The sequence below is a fragment of the Eriocheir sinensis genome, chromosome 24 (genome assembly GCF_024679095.1).
Source record: "Eriocheir sinensis breed Jianghai 21 chromosome 24, ASM2467909v1, whole genome shotgun sequence".
Lineage (NCBI taxonomy): Eukaryota > Metazoa > Arthropoda > Malacostraca > Decapoda > Varunidae > Eriocheir > Eriocheir sinensis.
This window is the reverse complement of record NC_066532.1, coordinates 7147229-7166483: the sequence shown is the minus strand read 5'-3', so window position 1 is coordinate 7166483 and position 19255 is coordinate 7147229. Positions and strand designations below refer to the sequence as shown.

The 19255-nt window shown below is 41.5% G+C and overlaps 1 protein-coding gene across 2 annotated transcripts in view; it reads right to left on the bottom strand.

Annotated features, from left to right (window-relative positions):
* LOC127002820 (growth factor receptor-bound protein 2) overlaps nt 1-19024 on the bottom strand; it is a 39952-nt gene extending 20928 nt beyond the window's left edge. Inside the window, exon 1 of one of the 2 annotated variants that reach the window (XM_050869040.1) lies at nt 18858-19024. The gene's annotated coding sequence lies outside the window, so the exon portion shown is untranslated. The remainder of the gene's footprint in view (nt 1-18857) is intronic. The other variant, XM_050869041.1, reaches the window with a different exon arrangement.
* Nucleotides 19025-19255: the final 231 nt, after the last annotated feature.

Below are 19255 nucleotides of genomic sequence, written 5' to 3'. Positions count from 1 at the left end.
AAACTGAGCTGTCCAAATTTCTACTCTAGGAGTGGAAAAAAGACCACTACAGCAACATTATTGGAGGGAAGATCCTGTTTGTCTCCTATGGTGATGAATGCTACCAGTTCTTCTAAGATGAGAATGAGCACATCAGTGTGACAAAGCCACATTATCTCTAAGGTGACCATGAAGAGGTGGATACACTTGTCACATTCCATGCTGCAAATGTCATTGGGGACATAGTAGTTAGTGCATCAGACACTGATATTCTTGTTATACTGATAGCAGCACTAGGACGCCAATGTCCAGAGGAACACTCCACCACCATGATCCTGATGGACTGCAGAATGGAAAATAATAGGAGGTTCTTCAATGTGACCAATATCATCAGCACTCTGGAGGATATCAAACCACGACTACCAGCAGCACTGCCAGGGTACCATGCCCTCACAGGGTGCAATTTCACGTCAGTCTTTTACAAGTAAAAATACGTATCATTATTATGTGGATTAAACTGTGTAGTTTAAGTATTGATGTGAACACAATTTTATGTGAATTGACTTAAATATAAAATGCGTGCAATAAAATACGTACCAATTGACAAGATATATTGCTCTTTTCCGTTATTATATTTTTCAGAAAAGGGAAAGTCAAACCATTTGGCATCATGGAAAAAGATGAGACTGACTCCTTTCTAAAGCTGTTCACCAGCATGGGTGATAGACAACCAAGTATTGATGTTGACGTCACATCAGAGTTCGTATGTCGTATGTACACTCTGAGCAAGACTGGTGATATCAATGAAGCAAGATACAAAAAGCTTATGCAAATGAGCGGCAATATCAATAAGGTAATAAATATTTCAGTCCTATGAAAAGTAATGAACATTCATAATCATATCTACATATGTAGGTCTACTTACAATACATGCACATTACAGGGTTACTTGTAATGATACAATACAAAAGATACTTCTGCTAATTGTAATGCCCTTATATCCTGTGCAGACAAACCCTCTGGCAAATGTGAAGATAGATTGTTCCTTGTTGCCACCATCATGCAGAAGCCTTGAAATGCACCTTCTTCGAGCCCATTATGTCACCATAATATGGTTGCATGCAAATTCGGCATGTCCTGCAGAAGGTTTGTCCCCAACTGATTATGGATGGATTGTGAAAGATAAACTATTGCAACCAAACTGGTTCGATGGACCAGCGATACCAGACAGTCTGTTCAGTGATGAAACTGAAAATGTCAGTGAGGAAAATGTGGCCAAAGGTGACGAGTCTGATTCAGATGCAGTCCCCAGATGATGAACCATGGAGTGAGGACTCAGATGATTTGGACTGTGGAGCTGACTAATCATGCTTTGTGTATACTCTGTTCAACAGGGTTGGAAAAAATCAAGATTTTTTTCAAAAAAAATAAATAAATAAATAAATAAATAAAAAATCAAGATTAAAATAAAATAAAATATTTGATTTACATCTTTTTTTTTTATTTAAATTGATTTTTTTGTGCAAATATTTTTTTTTGCATTACTCCTTGTTTGTTTCCACTGATTATGTGTTTCAGTATTATGAGGCCATTTTCTTGTATTCAACTTGGCCATGTTAAATGAAACCATAGTTTAATATACATCACCCAAGATGAGTTTTTCACATAAAAATCATAAGTAGCCATAAAAATCATAAGTTCCCAACTTGTCTATTTATATGTTGTCAAATTTGGATCATATTAAAAAGAAATCGGACTTAATCATGTTAATTTGCATTAAAAAAGAATTAAGCTCATTGAACTTCATAATTACATTTATTGTTATTATCAACAAAAAGACCTTACTTTCTTTTTCATGCTTTTAAATATTTTTCTTGAAAGAGATGGCAATGATTCACTGGTGCCTGACTTGCTACAGAACCACTACAGGATCACTACATAACAAGTAGACTTGATACTTTTCCTGTTCACATGTTCTTTCTTCTTCCTTATATATATATATATATATATATATATATATATATATATATATATATATATATATATATATATATATATATATATATATATATATATATATATATATATTTTACTCTTGATATAACACTTAATCATTTTAAATACAGTACATTTAATTTTGATCTATATCATGATTTTGTTTCCTCTGATTTAAATCACTTGATTTAAATCATTTGATTTAAATCAAACCAACCCTGCTGTTCAATGATGAAACTGAAAACATACCACGTAAGTGAGGAAAATGTCGTCAATGATGACGAGTCTGATTCAGATACAGAGTCCTCAGATGATGAACCATGGAGTGAGGACTCAGATGAATTGGACTGTAGAGATGACTAATCATGCTTTGTGTATTCATGTCCTTGTATGTTATCTGTTCAATGATGAAACTGAAATTGAAAATGAAAGTTTCTGGCATTGGCTGTTTTTCATAAAGGGGGATGTGCTGAACATTTTACAAGTTTCACTGGGTTACTCAATGAGCTGATCTAGCTCAATTTGGGGGGGGTCACCCCTTTGGGGGCTTCTGGCGGGGGTAACCAACCAACGAAAATTTCTGGCATTGGTTGTTTCTTATACAGGGGGATGTACTGAACATTTCGCATCAAGTTTCATTGGGTTACTCAATGAGCCAGTGACAACTCAAGTAATGGACGGCGGACACTTTTGATTTTGCGGCACCCTTGTCATTAAGCCGTGAATTTTGGAAAATGAACCACTTTGGTGCGAATCGCCATAACTCCCTTATTTCTGGGGCTACAGAAAGCGCCTTATTATGTTATTTTTTATTTTATTTAGTATTCAACCCTATTTCTTCTCATTTATGAATAATACATTTAATTTGTTTTCTACCAAATATATATATATATATATATATATATATATATATATATATATATATATATATATATATTTATATTTTTTAAATCTTTGTCTATTGGCGGTAGGCTTCTTCCGTGGATCCTGAATCCTGATGGTCGGTCCAAGGCTTCTTCCCGGTGGGGCCTGATGGTCGGCCCAGCCTGTTCTGGCGCAGGCAAGGGTTTATAGTGGCGCCATCTTGCATTGGCTCATGCTGCCCTCCCGGAGTTCATCTTTAATCCTAGAATCTAGAGTCCAGGTTGATAGGTGGTCTTCTGGACAGCATGTGGGTAGTTTTAAGCCACTCAGCGGCGGCTGAAAAATCCCAGCTTGGTGGCACCGGTCGGGGATTGAACTCACATCCTCCTGAACGCGGGGCCGTCTCGCTATCCGTTCAGCCACCGCCTCCCCACATATATATATATATATATATATATATATATATATATATATATATATATATATATATATATATATATATATATATATATATATATATATATATATATATATATATATATATATATATATATATATATATATATATACAGTACCCTAGTTTCAAGGCTATCCGAGTTTCATGATCCTCGAAGTTAGCGCTTAGTCCTAAATTCTTACCATCACGACTTTCATTACCGCCGCGTATATGCGTGCTGCCTTAAAGTGTGGTGTCCAACCATTGGGGCTATGGGCAACCGCGGATGCCCGTATGCCCAACCGGAAGCGAGTTGTTGGTTGTCAGTATGATTGGAAAACGGTTGTGAGTATGAGCGTGGGTACGTGGGTACCTCACGGCTGTATGTAAACAAACAGACGACGGCAGTGCCTGAGGAGTGAGGAGCAGTGGAAGATGAACCACCAAGAGACTCGTAAAATGGACTGGCAGAGCTGCTTAGCTTACTACTTGATTAACAAGATAAGAGAACACCTCGTGCTGGGGAACCACAGTCCAAAAAACTTTTTTCTCGAGTCTATGAAAATTGTAGATCTCCCAATGATGTTTTCCTCTTCTTCTTTTGACCTGTAATGCATGGCAGCGACGGTGAAAAATAACCGTGAAAAATAGCAAAAGGGCATAAAAAAACAAAATCAGGGAAAGAAAAGAACAGAAAAACACCAAAGTTCAGGGTGAAGTGTATAAGTGCGCACTGTGAAGTAAATAAGGGCCGCTTTCACAGTTGTTTTGTTTGTTTTGATCGTTACCAATGGCGGCGATCGATGCTATAGTTTTCCACGTGAAATTAGCCTATGGGGGTAGGGGTGGCTGCAGAGAAAGCGACAGGTGTTGAGTGTGTGTGTCAAGGTGCGGGGCGAGGCTAACCCTGCAGCCGCCACAAGGTGCCGTTGTAAAGACAATACCTCCGAAACCATCACATCACATCACTACCCATCGGTCAGTTTCATGTGGAAATACTAGAGCGGCGATCGCCGCCATTGTTAACGATCAATACAAACAAAATGACTGTGAAGGCAGCCCTAAGTGCATGTTGTGAAGTATAAAAGTGTGGAGAAGGAGGACCTAAGAAGCGATACAAAGCATTACAGGTCAAAAGAAGAAGAAGAAGGTCCATTATACACTGGCCGGTGTTGTAAGAAATATCTTCCCGCTGAAATTAGTCATTCTGCTGTCCACCACGCATGTGCGCTGTGGGAATACATAGCATTAAAAGTGTTAATTTGCCTGGATTTGTTCTTTTTTGTCCGTTTGTGGTCTTTGTGAGCGGTGAGGGAAATATGAAAACAGTAAGCAAATTGAACCTCTTTGCGAGCTATTTTGCGATTGTGGCGGCAGTTTACGTTCAATACGTAGGCATTGAAAAGTCAATCATGATGTAAGGCTGCGTTTACACCAAGCGAGTCGCGTCGCGTCGCGTCACGTCAAGTTATTTGATGCGATTCATTTTGACTCATCTCCGTTTACACCGACTGCGTCAACCTGAGTCAAGTCAGTACTCAGTCACCCATTTGACTTCATGGAGAATGGATGCATGTTTTCGTTTTTTGTTTTGTTTTATTAATTTATCTTATGTATTTTGTTTTCCATTGGTCTTTTACTCTCTTTCTTTTATTTTCTATTGGCGTTTTTCAAATCCTTTTCTTTTTCTTTTCTTTTTAGTTCTTTTCTTGCTGTTGTTTTTCTTCTTTTATTTTCTTTTATGGTGTTGTTGTTTTTCTATCATACTTAAGTTGATGTTCGTGTGTCTGGGTGAGCCGCTTTCCGACGAGCATGATGCCAGTGCCGGAAAACGAGGAGCTCTCTGGAAATTGAACGGGGCGCGTAACTATGTACAGTACCTTCTTGAGTTTCGCGCTCGCTTCGTTCCTAAAGTATAGCGCTAAACTCGAGGATCACACACTTGAGGTATTGAAAACACTGAAAAAGCGTTTATCTGTTCCAACCCGTGGAGGGTTTTTTTTTCTTTTTTTTTTTTACATGTGGGCTAGACTATCCATCTGGGCCTGATGGTCGGCCTCGAGCCCGTTATGGCGCAGGCAACTGTTTATAGTGGCGCCATTTTAATTGGCTCATGCTGCCCCCCGGAGCTTAATTTTTTTCCTCCTTTATTCCCTTGTTATCTCAAAAACGTACCATGGAAAAAGGAAAAAAACAGGAAGAGAGAACGGGTTGTTTTAAAGCCACAGATGAAGCCTTACAATTGGCTGAGCTCTGAAAACGCTTGTGATTCGCTGGGAGTCAGATGACGTCATCGCCGGCACTCATCTGGTCAGCGGCCTTGCTGCCTTAAGGCGGTGTCACACTGGCCATTTTCTTCTAACCATTGTGGCTACTGGCAATGATCGTGCGCCCATCCGGGAGTGAGTTGTTGGTTGACCGTAACTTGGTGTAGCACTGACCCCTTTTCTTCCCACTGCATTGGCGGCAGCTTGGGCAACCGGCAAATCCAAATTTTCCATGTGTGCATCACACACAGCCAAGGTCGGTTGCCCGTATCCACATCCATAACGTAAACAAAGCACTTGCTCTGTATCAACATGGCGTCGTCTGCTAAAGTAAGGGCTCTCGCGGCTTGTGCTGTCATTACCCAAGTTATGGACTTGTTGCTGCAGTTAAATGGAAGGAAGAAGCTGTTGCGGGTGTGGCATGCCTGTGGTTCCTCCATGCCAGTTCTCATTGTCACCACTGCGCGTGAGCGGCCAACCCACCCATCTAGACTCTGATCGAGGAACAAGAAACACACACACACACACACACATGCACACACCAGACTCATCATGAACCATGGCAGATGTTTCTCAAAAACAATAATGGCTTCGCCATTTCCTAGAGTGTGTTAGAACTTATTTGGTGAGTGGTTCATACAAACCAAAAATACCCAGTGGCAAGAAGAGAGCAATGTTAAAGATAACTTCTCTCTTCTTGCCAAGAGCTAGGTTTGGTTAATGTGAGCCACTCACCAAATACATTCTAACACACTCAAGAAGTGGTGAAGTTGTTTCTGTTTGTCAGAAACATCTGTAATGGTTCCTAATGAGTCTGGTGTGTGTGTGTGTGTGTGTGTGTGTGTTGTTATTCGATCCTTGTGTTTATGTGGTTGAGTCAAGATGGGTGGGTTGGCGGCGCACATGCAGTGGTGACAATGAGAACTGGCATGGAGGAACCACAGGCATGCCACACCCACAACTGTTTCTTCCTTCCATTTAACTTCAGCAACAAGTCCACAACTTGGGGAATGGCAGCACAAGCCGCGACAGTCCTTACTTTAGCAGACGCCACCATGTTGATACAGGGCAAGTGCTTTGTTTACGTTGTGGATGTGGATACGGGCAACCAACCTTGGCCGTGTGTGATGCACACCCGGAAAAGTTGGAGCTGCCGGTTGCCCTAGCTGGCGCCAACTCAGTGGGAAGAAAAAAGTCCTGTGTGACACCAGCTTACAGATAACTGTGAACTCGCTCCCGGTTGGGCGTACGGGCGTTGCCCGTAGCCCCAACGGTTGGACGAAAATGGCCATTGTGATACCGCCTAAGGCAGTGAAGCCGTTGATAGCGTGAGCGTCGGCGATGACGTCATCGGACTCCCAGCGAATTATAAGCGTGTTTTCAGAACTGTCAGCCAATCGTAAGGCAGCCGCCTTCAACTGCAGCATCAAAACAACCCATTCTCTCTCTCTCTCTCTCTCTCTTGCCATAGCCACAATGTTTGGAGGAAAACGTCCAGTGTGATACTACCTTTAAAGGTAGTGTAAGTGATGCCGATGGTAAGTAGACGTGACCCATACATGTCAAAGCAGCGCGAAACTCGGGGTGATAATGCGCGAAACTCGGGATGGTAAGAATTTAGGACTAACCGCAAAACTCGTGGATCGCGAAACTCAGATAACGCGAAACTGCGAAACTCGAGAGGGTACTGTATATGTTGATCCTAAGTGACTAACTGGCACCTCTATTGCTCCTTAGATGACTCCGCGCTAAAAATAGTCTACAGTTCCTACCTACGCATCATGGCATCTGCAGAGCAATTATATTCCCTCAGCCTATCTGTTTTGGCGGTGTTCCTTTAGTTTCTGCTCGTCATGTGCATGCTGAGGGTAGTCCTGACACTTCCACTGATTTACCTGATGTTCTAGATGAACCAATATCTTGTTCACAGGAGTGTTCAAAAGAGTGGGAAGCGGAAGTTGGAATTTTTGAGGAATCATGGAATTCCAGTCAAACGGTCAGTCCAAATCATAATCTGATTTCACAGTTGAGTTATACGGATGATTTTCTACAACTTTTATTCAATGAGATTGATTCCAGAAAGAAAAACAAAAACAAAAATTTTCTCAAGTTTCACTACAACTTTGGGTCTCTGTAGGCAGTAAATTTCCAGGTCAAAGATTATAAACTATATTTTCCAGACTCCATCGCGATAAAATAAGCAACTTTTCTTCCATAAATTTTTGTGTACGTCGCACCAGGAAAAACTCTGAATTTTGGGGAATCATGGAATTCCAGCCAAACGGTCAGTCCAAATCATAATCTGATTTCACAGTTGAATTATACAGATGATTTTCTACAACTTTTATTCAGTGAGATTCATTCCAGAATGAAAAAACAAATTTTTTTTTTTCAAGTTTGACTGCAACTTTGGCTCTCTGTAGGCAGTAAATTTCTGGGTCAAAGATTATAAACTATATTTTTCAGACTCCATTGCTATAAATGAGCAACTTTTTTCAGTAAATATTCCTGTATGTAGCACTAATAAAAAGATGATTTTTTTCAGGAATCATGGAATTCTAGCCAAAAGGTCAGTCCAAATCACAATCTGATTTCACGGTTGAGCTATATGAATGATTTTCTACAACTTTTATTCAATAAGATTCATTCCAAAAAGAAAAAAAAATACAAAAAATTACCAAAATTATGTAATGAGTTTCACCATAACTTTGGCTCTCGGTAGGCAGTAAATTTCCACGTCAAAGATTATAAACTATATTCATCAGACTCCATTGTGATAAAATGAGCAGCTTTTCTTCAATATTTTTTTCTGTACGTCGCACCAGTAAGAAGTTATAATTTTTTCGAAAATCATTGAATTCCAGCCAAATGCAACAACCTAGAAAGAAACGGATTTCACAGCAGGGTGACAGAAATTTTTCTATAAAACATCTTTTATGACTTTTTCTCAGTTTCAAAGTGTATTTTTTGATGACTTTTGCATCATGGGAGATCACCCAAGAAAAACTTTTGCGGCTCTGAGGGGTTAAGGAATTTAAAAAAGTAGAATGATATTTCTGGAAATTATTACAAATAAGTGAAAACAAATAAATTGAATGAAAATGCGGAACTCCAGCAGTCTCAACTTGACTCCATGATTGTCAGAGGGGTTCCCCTTTCCAATGGTATGTCCTTACTGCTTAGTGCTTTCATAAACTTACATTCTTTTTCGTGCATGTTGTCAATGTTGTGTAGTTGTTATTTAATGAGCCACTCAGCAAAATCAATAAAAACAATAACATGTCAACATTTTCTTAACCCGGTAGCAGCGACGGGCCAAATTTGTGGCTTTACCGTGTAGCAGCAACGGGCCAATTTTGTACCGTGATATAAACCCCCCAAAATAGATGATACATAATCTGATCACAAATGCTTTGATATATATTATGAAATGTTTTGTGTGAGGGGTGATTTTTTCTCATTTTTCTCGCTTGGAGGGACCATTAAGAAACATGATCCCTGCTGCTACCAGGTTAATAAAGAGCGCTTTGTAAACTCATCATTACTTTACCTAAACCTACCTGATAAGAGTATTGACTGATTTTTGAACCCTTTTCAGTCTTAAGTAACAATAATGTGGCTGATTTCCCTCTTTTCGAGCTGTTTTTCAAGACATGGTTAGTTGATGTCAATTTTTTGTATCGCTTTCTATGACTGAGTTGATAATACGTCGCCTTAACTGAAAAATCCAACACTTTCAAGTCTGCCCCACAAATAGAATAAAGCCAAACTAACCAGTTATTCAACAAATACTAATATGACATAAAAATTACCCAAAATCAACATGTACCCCCAGAAGCAGAAGCTATGTACAAATGAGCAAGGGCTACAGGGTTGTGGACGACCCTGACCAAAGAAGTTAATCTAAAGATTTGAATAAAACAAACAAAGAAGATCTGGAACACTGAACACAGGGACAATGAATGGAAAAGGAAGAGAAGTGGCAGATTAAATGGAGAGAAGGAAGGTGAGCGTGCCATGCTTGTAGGAGACAAGATGGAAGGAAAACCAAACAAGAGAGTTTGGTGTTGGTTGCAAGTCATTCTATAGTTCAGAAAATGAGGATGGAAGAAATGGAGTGGGAATAGTACCATCTGAAAACACAAAAGATAATGTAGTAAGTGTAAAGAGGACAAGGAGAGTGACAAGCATGAAACCGTGGCTGGAGGAGAAAATAATGAACATCGTGAGTGTCTAAGCCCCCCCCCCCAAGTAGACTGCGTTGAGGAAGAGACAGTGGCTTTTGGGGAGGCAATGGACCAAAAACTCAGAGAGATACCAGTGGAAAAGAGAGATTGATCAAAGGAGCGGGCTTGAACGGGCATGTAGGAAGGTACAGGGAGGTGGTCAGGAGTGTGCATGGTGGTTGGGGAGTTGGAGAGATGAATGAGGAAGGGGAGAGGTTGTGGACTGTTCTTTGGCATTTATTTGGTAATTGCAAACACCTGGTTTGAGAAGATAAAATGAGTTTATGAACTACAAGAGTGGAGAAAGTGAATGCCAGTCTGACTTCCTCATGAATAGAAAATCCCTGCTGAAAGAGATAAAGAACTGTAAAGTCATAAATGGAGAAAGTGTGGCAGCACAACACAGACTGGTAGTACTGCATTGGGAGATGAAGAATGTAAAGAACCGTAGGTATGTACAAGTTTCACGGAAAATCAAGTGGTGGAGATTGAAAGAGGAAAGTGTGAAGCAGGAGTTTAAAGAGTGTCTTGAAGGAAGCAAGATTACCTGAGGGAGTGCATGAGTGGTGGGAGCACAGCAGCAATGTGATAAAGAAAGTGGGTGAGGAAGTGTTGGGAGAACATCCAGAAAGAAACGTTCTTGAGATAAGGAGACATGGTGGTGGAGTAACGAGGTGCAGGCAGTGAAAATCAAGAAGGATGCGAAGGAGAATGGGAAAAGTCTAGACGGCATGAGGACAGGGAACATTACATGCTGTGTAAAAACAAAAAAACAAAAAAGGTGGTAGCAAGAGCACAAGCTTAGAATGAAGTGCATGAAGAGTTGGAAACACCTGAAGAAGAAAGAAAGATCTTTAGAATAGCAAAGGCCCAGGATAAGGCAACCAAGAAGTACACTCAAATAAAACAAATTAAGGATGAAAATGAAGTTATCCTAAGTGACCAAGATGAGATCAAGAAAAGGTGGAAAGCCTATTATGAAAACCTCTTAAAAGAAGAAAACCCAACAGTAGGTGGTGGATGAGTGGCCAATGTGCGGGCGCCGCATCCAGGAGTATGCAGGTTCGAGTCCCGCCCACCACCACTAGCTGGGATTTTTCAGTCACTGCCGAGTGGCCATAAACTACCCACATGCTGTCCTAACGACCACCTATCAACCCGGACTCTATATTCTTGCTCTAGAGAATCAAAGATGAGCTCCGGGGGACAGCACAAGCCAAAGCAAGATGGTGCCTCTATAAACACTTTCCTGCGCCATAATGGGCGCTGATGTTTACCATCATGCCCCACCAAGAAAGCCAACTGGTACCATAAAAATAAAAAATAAAGCTTTGGGGCTGGAGTCCAGAGTCAGGGTGTAATATCAGGTATTACCAGAGAGGAGGTAAAAGTCATCACTGAAGAAAATGAAGAATGGTAAAGCAACGGGGCCAGATAAAAAACCAGTTTGAGGTGTGGAGAAGCCTAGAAGATGGGATTGACATGCTCTGGGATTTGATGCAGAAAATTTATATTCACAAAAAACTACCTATGAAATGGAGTGCGTTAAGGGCGATGTACAGGACTATGGTAACTACAGAGGAATAAAACTAATGTCCCAAACCATGAAGATCTGGTAAAGGGTGATGGATAGAAGGATCAGAGAACAAACATCTAGAGGAGATAAACAAACTGGATTTATGCCAGGAAGGGGAACAACAGACACACTGTTTGCAGTGACAGAGGATGGAAAAACACAAGAGAAAAGCAGAAGGGACAGCACATAGTATTTATAGACCTGGAGAAGGCATACAAGTGTCATGTCAAGAGATCGGAGGTGTATGAGAGAGAACGGACTACCAGAAAAGTACATGAGAATGGTCCAAGATATGTTTGAAAGTGCAAGAACACAGGTTAGTAGTGTTGGATTAACAAAATGGATACCTGTCTCAAGGATCAGCCTTAAGCACTTATCTTTTTAATCTGATAATGGATGTGAAGTCTTGGGTAATTAGACCAGTCCCCCTGGTGCCATGCCCTATGCTGATGATACCGTGCTATGCAGTAGCAACAGTGATACAGTAGTGTTAAAATTAGAGCAATGGAGGAGAGCCTTGGAGGATAGAGGCCTTATGATCAGCAGGAAGAAAACAAAGTAATTGAGGTGAAATGAAGATCATGACTCCGAGATTCGTATGCAAGGGACAAGATTGAAGAGAGTGGATAAGTTTTAATACCTAGGTTCAACAGTGACTGAGGATGGAGATCTGACTGAAGAGAGAACACAAAGAGAGCAGTCAGGGTGGTAAAACTGGAGAACGATGTCCAGGGTGTTATGTAAATTGGAAAGTTTCGTTTAGTCGGCACATCTGTGGTCATGCCGGAGAGAGACAGAAGGGGAAGGAATTATAGAAGGGAACAGATCCCAGGAGACGGGACACAGCCCCCGATTAATACCTGGTACCCATTCTCTGCTGGGTGGGCAGGGGCGTAAGGTATCGGAAAAGCCACCCAAATTTTTCCACTCCGCCCGGGAATCAAACCCGGGCTCTCTCGGTTGTAAGCAGTGTGTGCTAACCACTGCACCATGAAGCCCCCTCCAGGGTGTTATGTGACCACAGAATCAACATAAAAATTGAAAAGTGTACAAGACAGTAGTAAGCCCAGCAATGATGTATATTTGGTGTAGCACACATCACACCTCGTGGCCCTCAGAGTCCTGTGGAGGAGGTCAGAGCGTGTTACGAGAATGGTAGTGTCTGACGATCTCCTCCTCGAAGTCCCAAGGACCCGCACGCAAAGGTATCGGTGGGAATTCACCTACGTCACATCAACACTATGGAATGCCTTCACGACTGAGGTTGACGTCTCGGCCCTGAGCACTCAGGGTGGAAAGACATCTGCCCACCTGTGGTACCGCGAGCGCCCCCCTTGAGTATCAGTGACCACGGGCAATACGGATATAAAGGGGGGGGGGGGGGGGGGCAAGCTTTGAAATAGGTGCCCTCAAGGAAGAGGTCACCTTTAGCTCGAGAAATACCACACCCTACTAATAGGTTTTAGACCTATGTCTTCTTGTTTAAGGAAGCGTCGTACTGAAATGTACGATACTTTCTGAGATTTGACGAAAATTGGTTGTGTTTCTAAAATATGATTGTGATGATGGCAACAGTCTCTCAAAGTTTTGTGGTAAAACTTGGTTTCTAAAGTGGCTTTTATTAGCAAAATAGATAAAAATATTGCGACCGTAGGCAACCCCATTTTTTTTTTTTTTTTTACACCGCAGCCCATTGAACCGTTACGCTTTTTCACTGGTGGGGCCTGATGGTCGGCCCAGCCCGTTGTGGCGCAGGCGTGTGTTTTATAGTGGCGCCAACTTGTTTTGGCTCATACTGCCCCCCAGAGCTCATCTTTGAGCCTCTATCTGGAGAGGTAATCTAGAGTCTGGGTTGATAGGTGGTCTTCAGGGCAGCATGTGGGTAGTTTTAGGCCACTCAGCAGTGACTGAAAAATCCCAGCTGTGTAGCAGCCAGGATTCTAACCCACGTCCCTCCTGGATCTCCCGGAAGCGGCGCTGGCATGCTAACCACTCAGCCACCGCCTCCCCAAATACACAGGTAATAATTCTATATTGGTCACTCAACGAGAAACAATGTTTTTTTTTTTCTGCAGTGGAATGAAATCATTATTGTCTGGAAGCTTTTGGCATCTCTAGGGTGACACTTATCTGTTTCTCCCTGTCCTGGAGACCGAAAAAACTCTGAAATAGCTTCAGTGGTCTACGGACCTTACTGAGAAGCAGTTGCATATTTACGTTGACAAGGCCTCTCCTCCTCTTACGGCCTGTTGACTTCCTAGCAGACCAACTTCTCACGGTGGCAGGCGTGAAGAAACGTGTTCTTCAGAGTAGAAAGAATGTGAGAAAAGCAACTGAGGAAGCCAGAAGGAAGAGACAGGAGAGAAGAAGAGAACAGAGCACGGTGGGTCACGTCCCTACGTCAGCCTCAGCTGTAGCCACCACATCTTCTGCCCCTGACCAGCTAGAACACATGCCAAGTAGTGCCAAAAAGAGGAGACTTCTCATCACAAGTGAGCAGGAAGCAGACAAGGAGTATTTGATAATTGAGAAGAACTATCTACAGCAAGTGATGGCAAGGCTTACTTGTGGACGGTGTTATGGGAGTGTCAAGGTGTCGTTTGTGTAAAAGAATTTGGACTGTGAAGTTGATGTGGAGTGTGGAGAGTGCAGGAATAGAGAAATTTCAGAAGTAATTGAAAATCCTGTGACAAATATGGTAGCGTATAGTGCTTTACAAAGTGGCATTGGGTATAATGGCCTGCATAAGTTCTTGGGAAACCTAAGTATGAAGCCAACTGAGTGAGAGGAAACGCGAGATCGCCAGGAAGAAGATGAAGAACAAGAAGAAGGAAGCCGCTGACCAACAGTATGCGTCTGGCAACTTTTAAACTTTAAATGGCACGCTCAGCTACGCCTCAAACTTTAAATGCCCTATATCTCAAAACTGTTTTTTTATATTACCAATTAGAACATATATATGGTAACTCTGTTATGCCTCAACCGATTTGTGATTTTTTTTTTTTTTTTTTTTTGGCAACAGAGGAAACCTTTTGCTATTTTTCATGTGGAGTGAAGTAAATATATTTAGATTAACACATTTTTCATTGTTCCTTTCCCCTTAAATTCAGTTTTTTTAGAGTACTTTCAAATAAAATATTATACGGAGATGCAGATCGGTAACTAAAAAGGAATCCATGATAAATGTTCTACAATAGTTACTCCTTCAAAAGAGACAAAGAGCAAACCCTTCTCAAAAAACAGCTCACTGGTATCCTCAAGTAAAATGATGTTTTAATTTTTTCGTCATTTGCATATTATCAAAGGGATTTACGCGTTTTAATCTGGATCTGGATCTTAATGCGCAGGGCACCTGTACAGGTGCATAACACGCATATTTGCGTTGGCTGTTGGGGGGACAGGGTAGCCGAGTGTGCAGGGGAGGGAAGTGAATCAAGTGTAATTGTTAGTGTTGGTGTGTTGTGGTGACGAGTGAGTGTGTATTTGTTTTCTGAATGAGTCTATTGTACCGCAGTCTAAAATCTGTTGAGGGAGGCTGTTCCTGTCACGTATGGTGTGTGGAAAGTGTGAGTGCTTGTATGCGTCAGTGTTAGTGTGATATGTTTGGTATTTATGGATGTGTGTGTTACGAGTACGTTGACTGTTTGTGTTGTGTAGGTATGTTTGTGGGTCAATGTCAATTTGAGTGTTTGTGATCTTGTACATAAGTGTAAGTCTGTGTGCTTGTCTTCGAATGTGAAGAGGTTTCATGTTTATCTGTTGTTTGATCTGTGTTGTGATTCCAGGCGTTCGAGTGTAATTGTTTATAATGAACCTAGCCGCCTTGGTGTTGATTTGTTCTAATCTATCAATGTTTCTGTGTGTAAGGATCCCACACTGTGAAGCAGTAATCCAGTGTTGGTCTTACAAGTATGTCATAAGCCATGTGTTTAATGTCAGGTGTGCAGTTATGTAAATTCCTCCTCAGGAACCCCAGTGTTCTGTTGTCTGTGGCACTGATATGGTCTATGCAAGTGTTGAATTTCAAGTTAGTTGAGAGATGGATACCAAGGTACTTGTGTGTGTGAACTGATTCTAAATCTGAATTATGGAGGGTGTAAGTGTGATGGATGGGGTTATGAGCTCTGGTGAATCTTAATAGTTTGCATTTCTCTGGTCGGAAGTGTATCTGCCAGGTGCGCTCCCACCGCTCAAGGGCGTCCAAGTCGTTTTGTAGTAGTCTGCAGTCGTCACTAGTCTTTACTGCTCTAAACAGTAAACTATCGTCGGCAAATAGTCTAGTGGAATAGTTAGGCGTTGACAGTGGAAGATCGTTAATATGCAGGAGGAAAAGAAGGGGACCTAGAACGGTGCCTTGTGGGACACCTGAAAAAAACAGGGACAGTGTCAGATGAAGATCCGTCAAGAAGAACACGTTGAGTCCTGTTAGTAAGAAATGCAGTGATCCAGTGAAGAATAGGTCCTGAAATACTGTAGTATTTCAATTTTAATGTCAGTCTTTTGTGCGGGACTTTGTCGAAGGCTTTGGCAAAATCTAAAACAATAGTGTCAACTTGTTTAATGTCACGTTGGTCAAGTAGCCTCGTAATGTCGTGATATGTCGTGATATGTATTTATGGGGAGGCGGTGGCTGAGTCGACAGAGTAACAGCACCGTGTTCAGGAGGACACGAGTTCAATCCCCGCCCGGTGCCACCAAGCTGGGATTTTTCAGCCGCCGCCGAGTGGCTTAAAACTACCCACATACTCTCCAGAAGACCACCTAACAACCCGGACTCTAGATTCTAGGATTAAAGATGAGCTCCGGGAGGGCAGCATGAGCCAATGCAAGATGGCGCCACTATAAACACTCGCCTGCGCCAAAATGGGATGGGCCGACCATCAGGCCCCACCGGGAAGAAGCCTTGGGCCGACCATCAGGCCCCACCGGGAAGAAGCCTACCAGCGCTATAGGCCACAACGTAAAAAAAAAAAAAAAAAAAAAAAAAAAAAAAAAATGCAGTACACAGGCAGTACAGGAATGATACTTCATTACAAAAAGATTGTTGCATAAATGAGCCAAAGCAATGGATTGAATTTTGATGTTTTCAAACAAGAGTAAAGTAGGCGACGCTCCCTTAAATAAACAAATAAAAACAAATAAAAACATGACCAGTGATGAAAATGAAGGATTTTTAAAAAGGTTGATGCAGCTGAAATGAAAATGCTTAGGTGGATGTATGGTGTAACAAAAATGAAAAAGATCAGGGATGAAATAATACGAGGAACTACAAAGGTAGTGGAGATATCGAAGAAGACACTGGAAAGAAGACTGCAGTGGTTCAGCCATGTGTTGAGAAGGAGACACGTGGGGAGAAGAGTGATAGTGATGGAGGTGCAGGGCAGGAGACGGAGCGGATGATCAAAGCGGAAATAGTTGGACAGAGTAAGGGAGAACTTGATAGAAGAACAACTGTCATGAGACGACGTGTATGATGGCGCCTCATGGAGGAGAGCTGTCAAGAACCAACCACACATAAAAGTAGGAAAAAAATGTATAGATATATATATATATATATATATATATATATATATATATATATAATATATATATATATATATATATATATATATATATATATATATATATATATATATATATATATATATATATATATATATATATATATATATATATATATATATATATATATATATATATATATATATATATATATATATATATATATATATATATATATATATATATATATATATATATATATATATATATATATATATATATATATATATATATATATATATATATATATATATATATATATATATATATATATATATATATGTTTGATGCGCCGGTAAAACTAGGGAGGTACAACAGTATGTGATACCTTGGAAAGGTTATTACTCTCATGGGGACAATATTTGGAGGGGTGTAGTGAATCTCCATATATACTGATGAATGTATCGTCAGATTTCTTCAGATCTTTCTCTGTACATTTTTTCCTACTTTTATGTGTGGTTGGTTCTTGACAGCTCTCCTCCATGAGGCGCCATCATACACGTCGTCTCATGACAGTTGTTCTATATATATATATATATATATATATATATATATATATATATATATATATATATATATATATATATATATATATATATACAGCATCTACAAGTGATGATAAGAAATACCAGATATTACTCCTCTCCACTTCAACAAACTTAACACACCTGGTAGTGGGGAGGGCTATAAGACCAGGGAAATTGTGGGGAAAAAGCAGGTATTACAATGATGATGTCTAATTGAAACGAAGTGTTTCTGTGCTCTACTTACGGCGATAATCTATATATATATATATATATATAGATATATATATATATATATATATATATATATATATATATATATATTCTAAATAAATCCCCCGATGGCGGCGCTGTGGGGCAGCACCATTTTGATGGATGCCAATAAGTGATTGTATCTGTTTACGTTCATAAGCGGAAGGCGTTATATGGGAGGGTCGTCCATGGTGGTGCACTCCCCCCCCTGGTTAGGAGGGAGGTCGAGAGGGGTGAAGCCCCTGCCGTTAGAGGTTGGGTTATGTAAAATTCGGTTGGGATAGTTTAAATACGCTCTCCCACCCAAACACCCTAATTTCCCACAGGTCCCTCAAGATCATTAGGGGAAGGGGATTAGGCCTTTTCCCTTATTTTAAAGTACTTGCACCTTCATATTATGGTTGAGGGACATGTATTTCGTCCCTTAACTACAATATGGAGGCGTAATAATATCATATTTAGGAGGTGCGGATGACTCTCCAGAATTACCCATTCATCCCCTTAAAATGGTGGCTCTCAGACCACAACCACTCTGTACACTTAATTAATCTTCCTTCATTAGTCCCTAGCGTCCTACATGCCTGCCATAGAGTCCTAAACAGGGCGGAGTAGGGTCAGGGTGACTAAAACAAATACACCCCGCCCACCCTGTGGCATGGGGTGGGTGTGGAGCAAACAGACCCACCCAGCCCACCCTCTGTAGCATGGGGTGGGTGTGGAGCAAACAAACCCACCCCGCCCACCATCTGTGGCATGGGGTGGGTGTGGGTATAAAACAAACCCACCCCACCCACACCCAAAGCTTAAGTGGCATGGGGTGAGAAGCAAACCCACCCCGCCCACGCCCACACGCCCACTCTCAGAGGCATGGGTGAGAGAGAGGGTGGCACGGACATGGGCGTGGAGGAAAAACAAACCCACCCATACCAAACAAACCCACCCCACCCACGCCCACGCCCACCCTCAGAGACAGGGAAGTGGGTGTGGAGTAAACAAACCCACGCCCACGCCCCAGCACAGGCTTCAGCCCCTCGCCCGCGCCGCCCCAGGACCGCCCCCAAAACAGCCCCAGAGAGCCACACAAGGGCGCCTCCACTGCCACCCTTATCTGTCCCTGCATTACGAGCCCCCCAGCGTGCCTCCGCGGGGCCTGGGGGGCGTGCCGGCAGTACTCGCCTTCACTATCACTAACACGGCGCCTCGGTCTCCTTCCCCTGCACCAGAGCCGTGGGTGGAGTTGTTTTTTGATGGTAAATAAGAAGTTCAGAGGACGTCTCGCGCCCTCCCCTCACCCTGACCACTGTTACACTGGTGCCGCGTCTTCCCTGGTGTGCAGCTGTGCCACATTTCCCATTCAGGGCTTATATGGCTCTAGCTCACCTAATGTACGTTCTAATAACAAAGAGATAATACCCTTATAGTGTTCCTGTTCATCTGCATTGATTATGTAAGCAGGTATGGGGTTAGTATACTCAGTTAGGTGATAGTCAGTTCCCAGTGGTCTGAAGCAAAAATCTATGCAATTTGTGGGTCTTTCATGAGGTTGGCTAAGTTTTTTTACTCAATCAGTCATT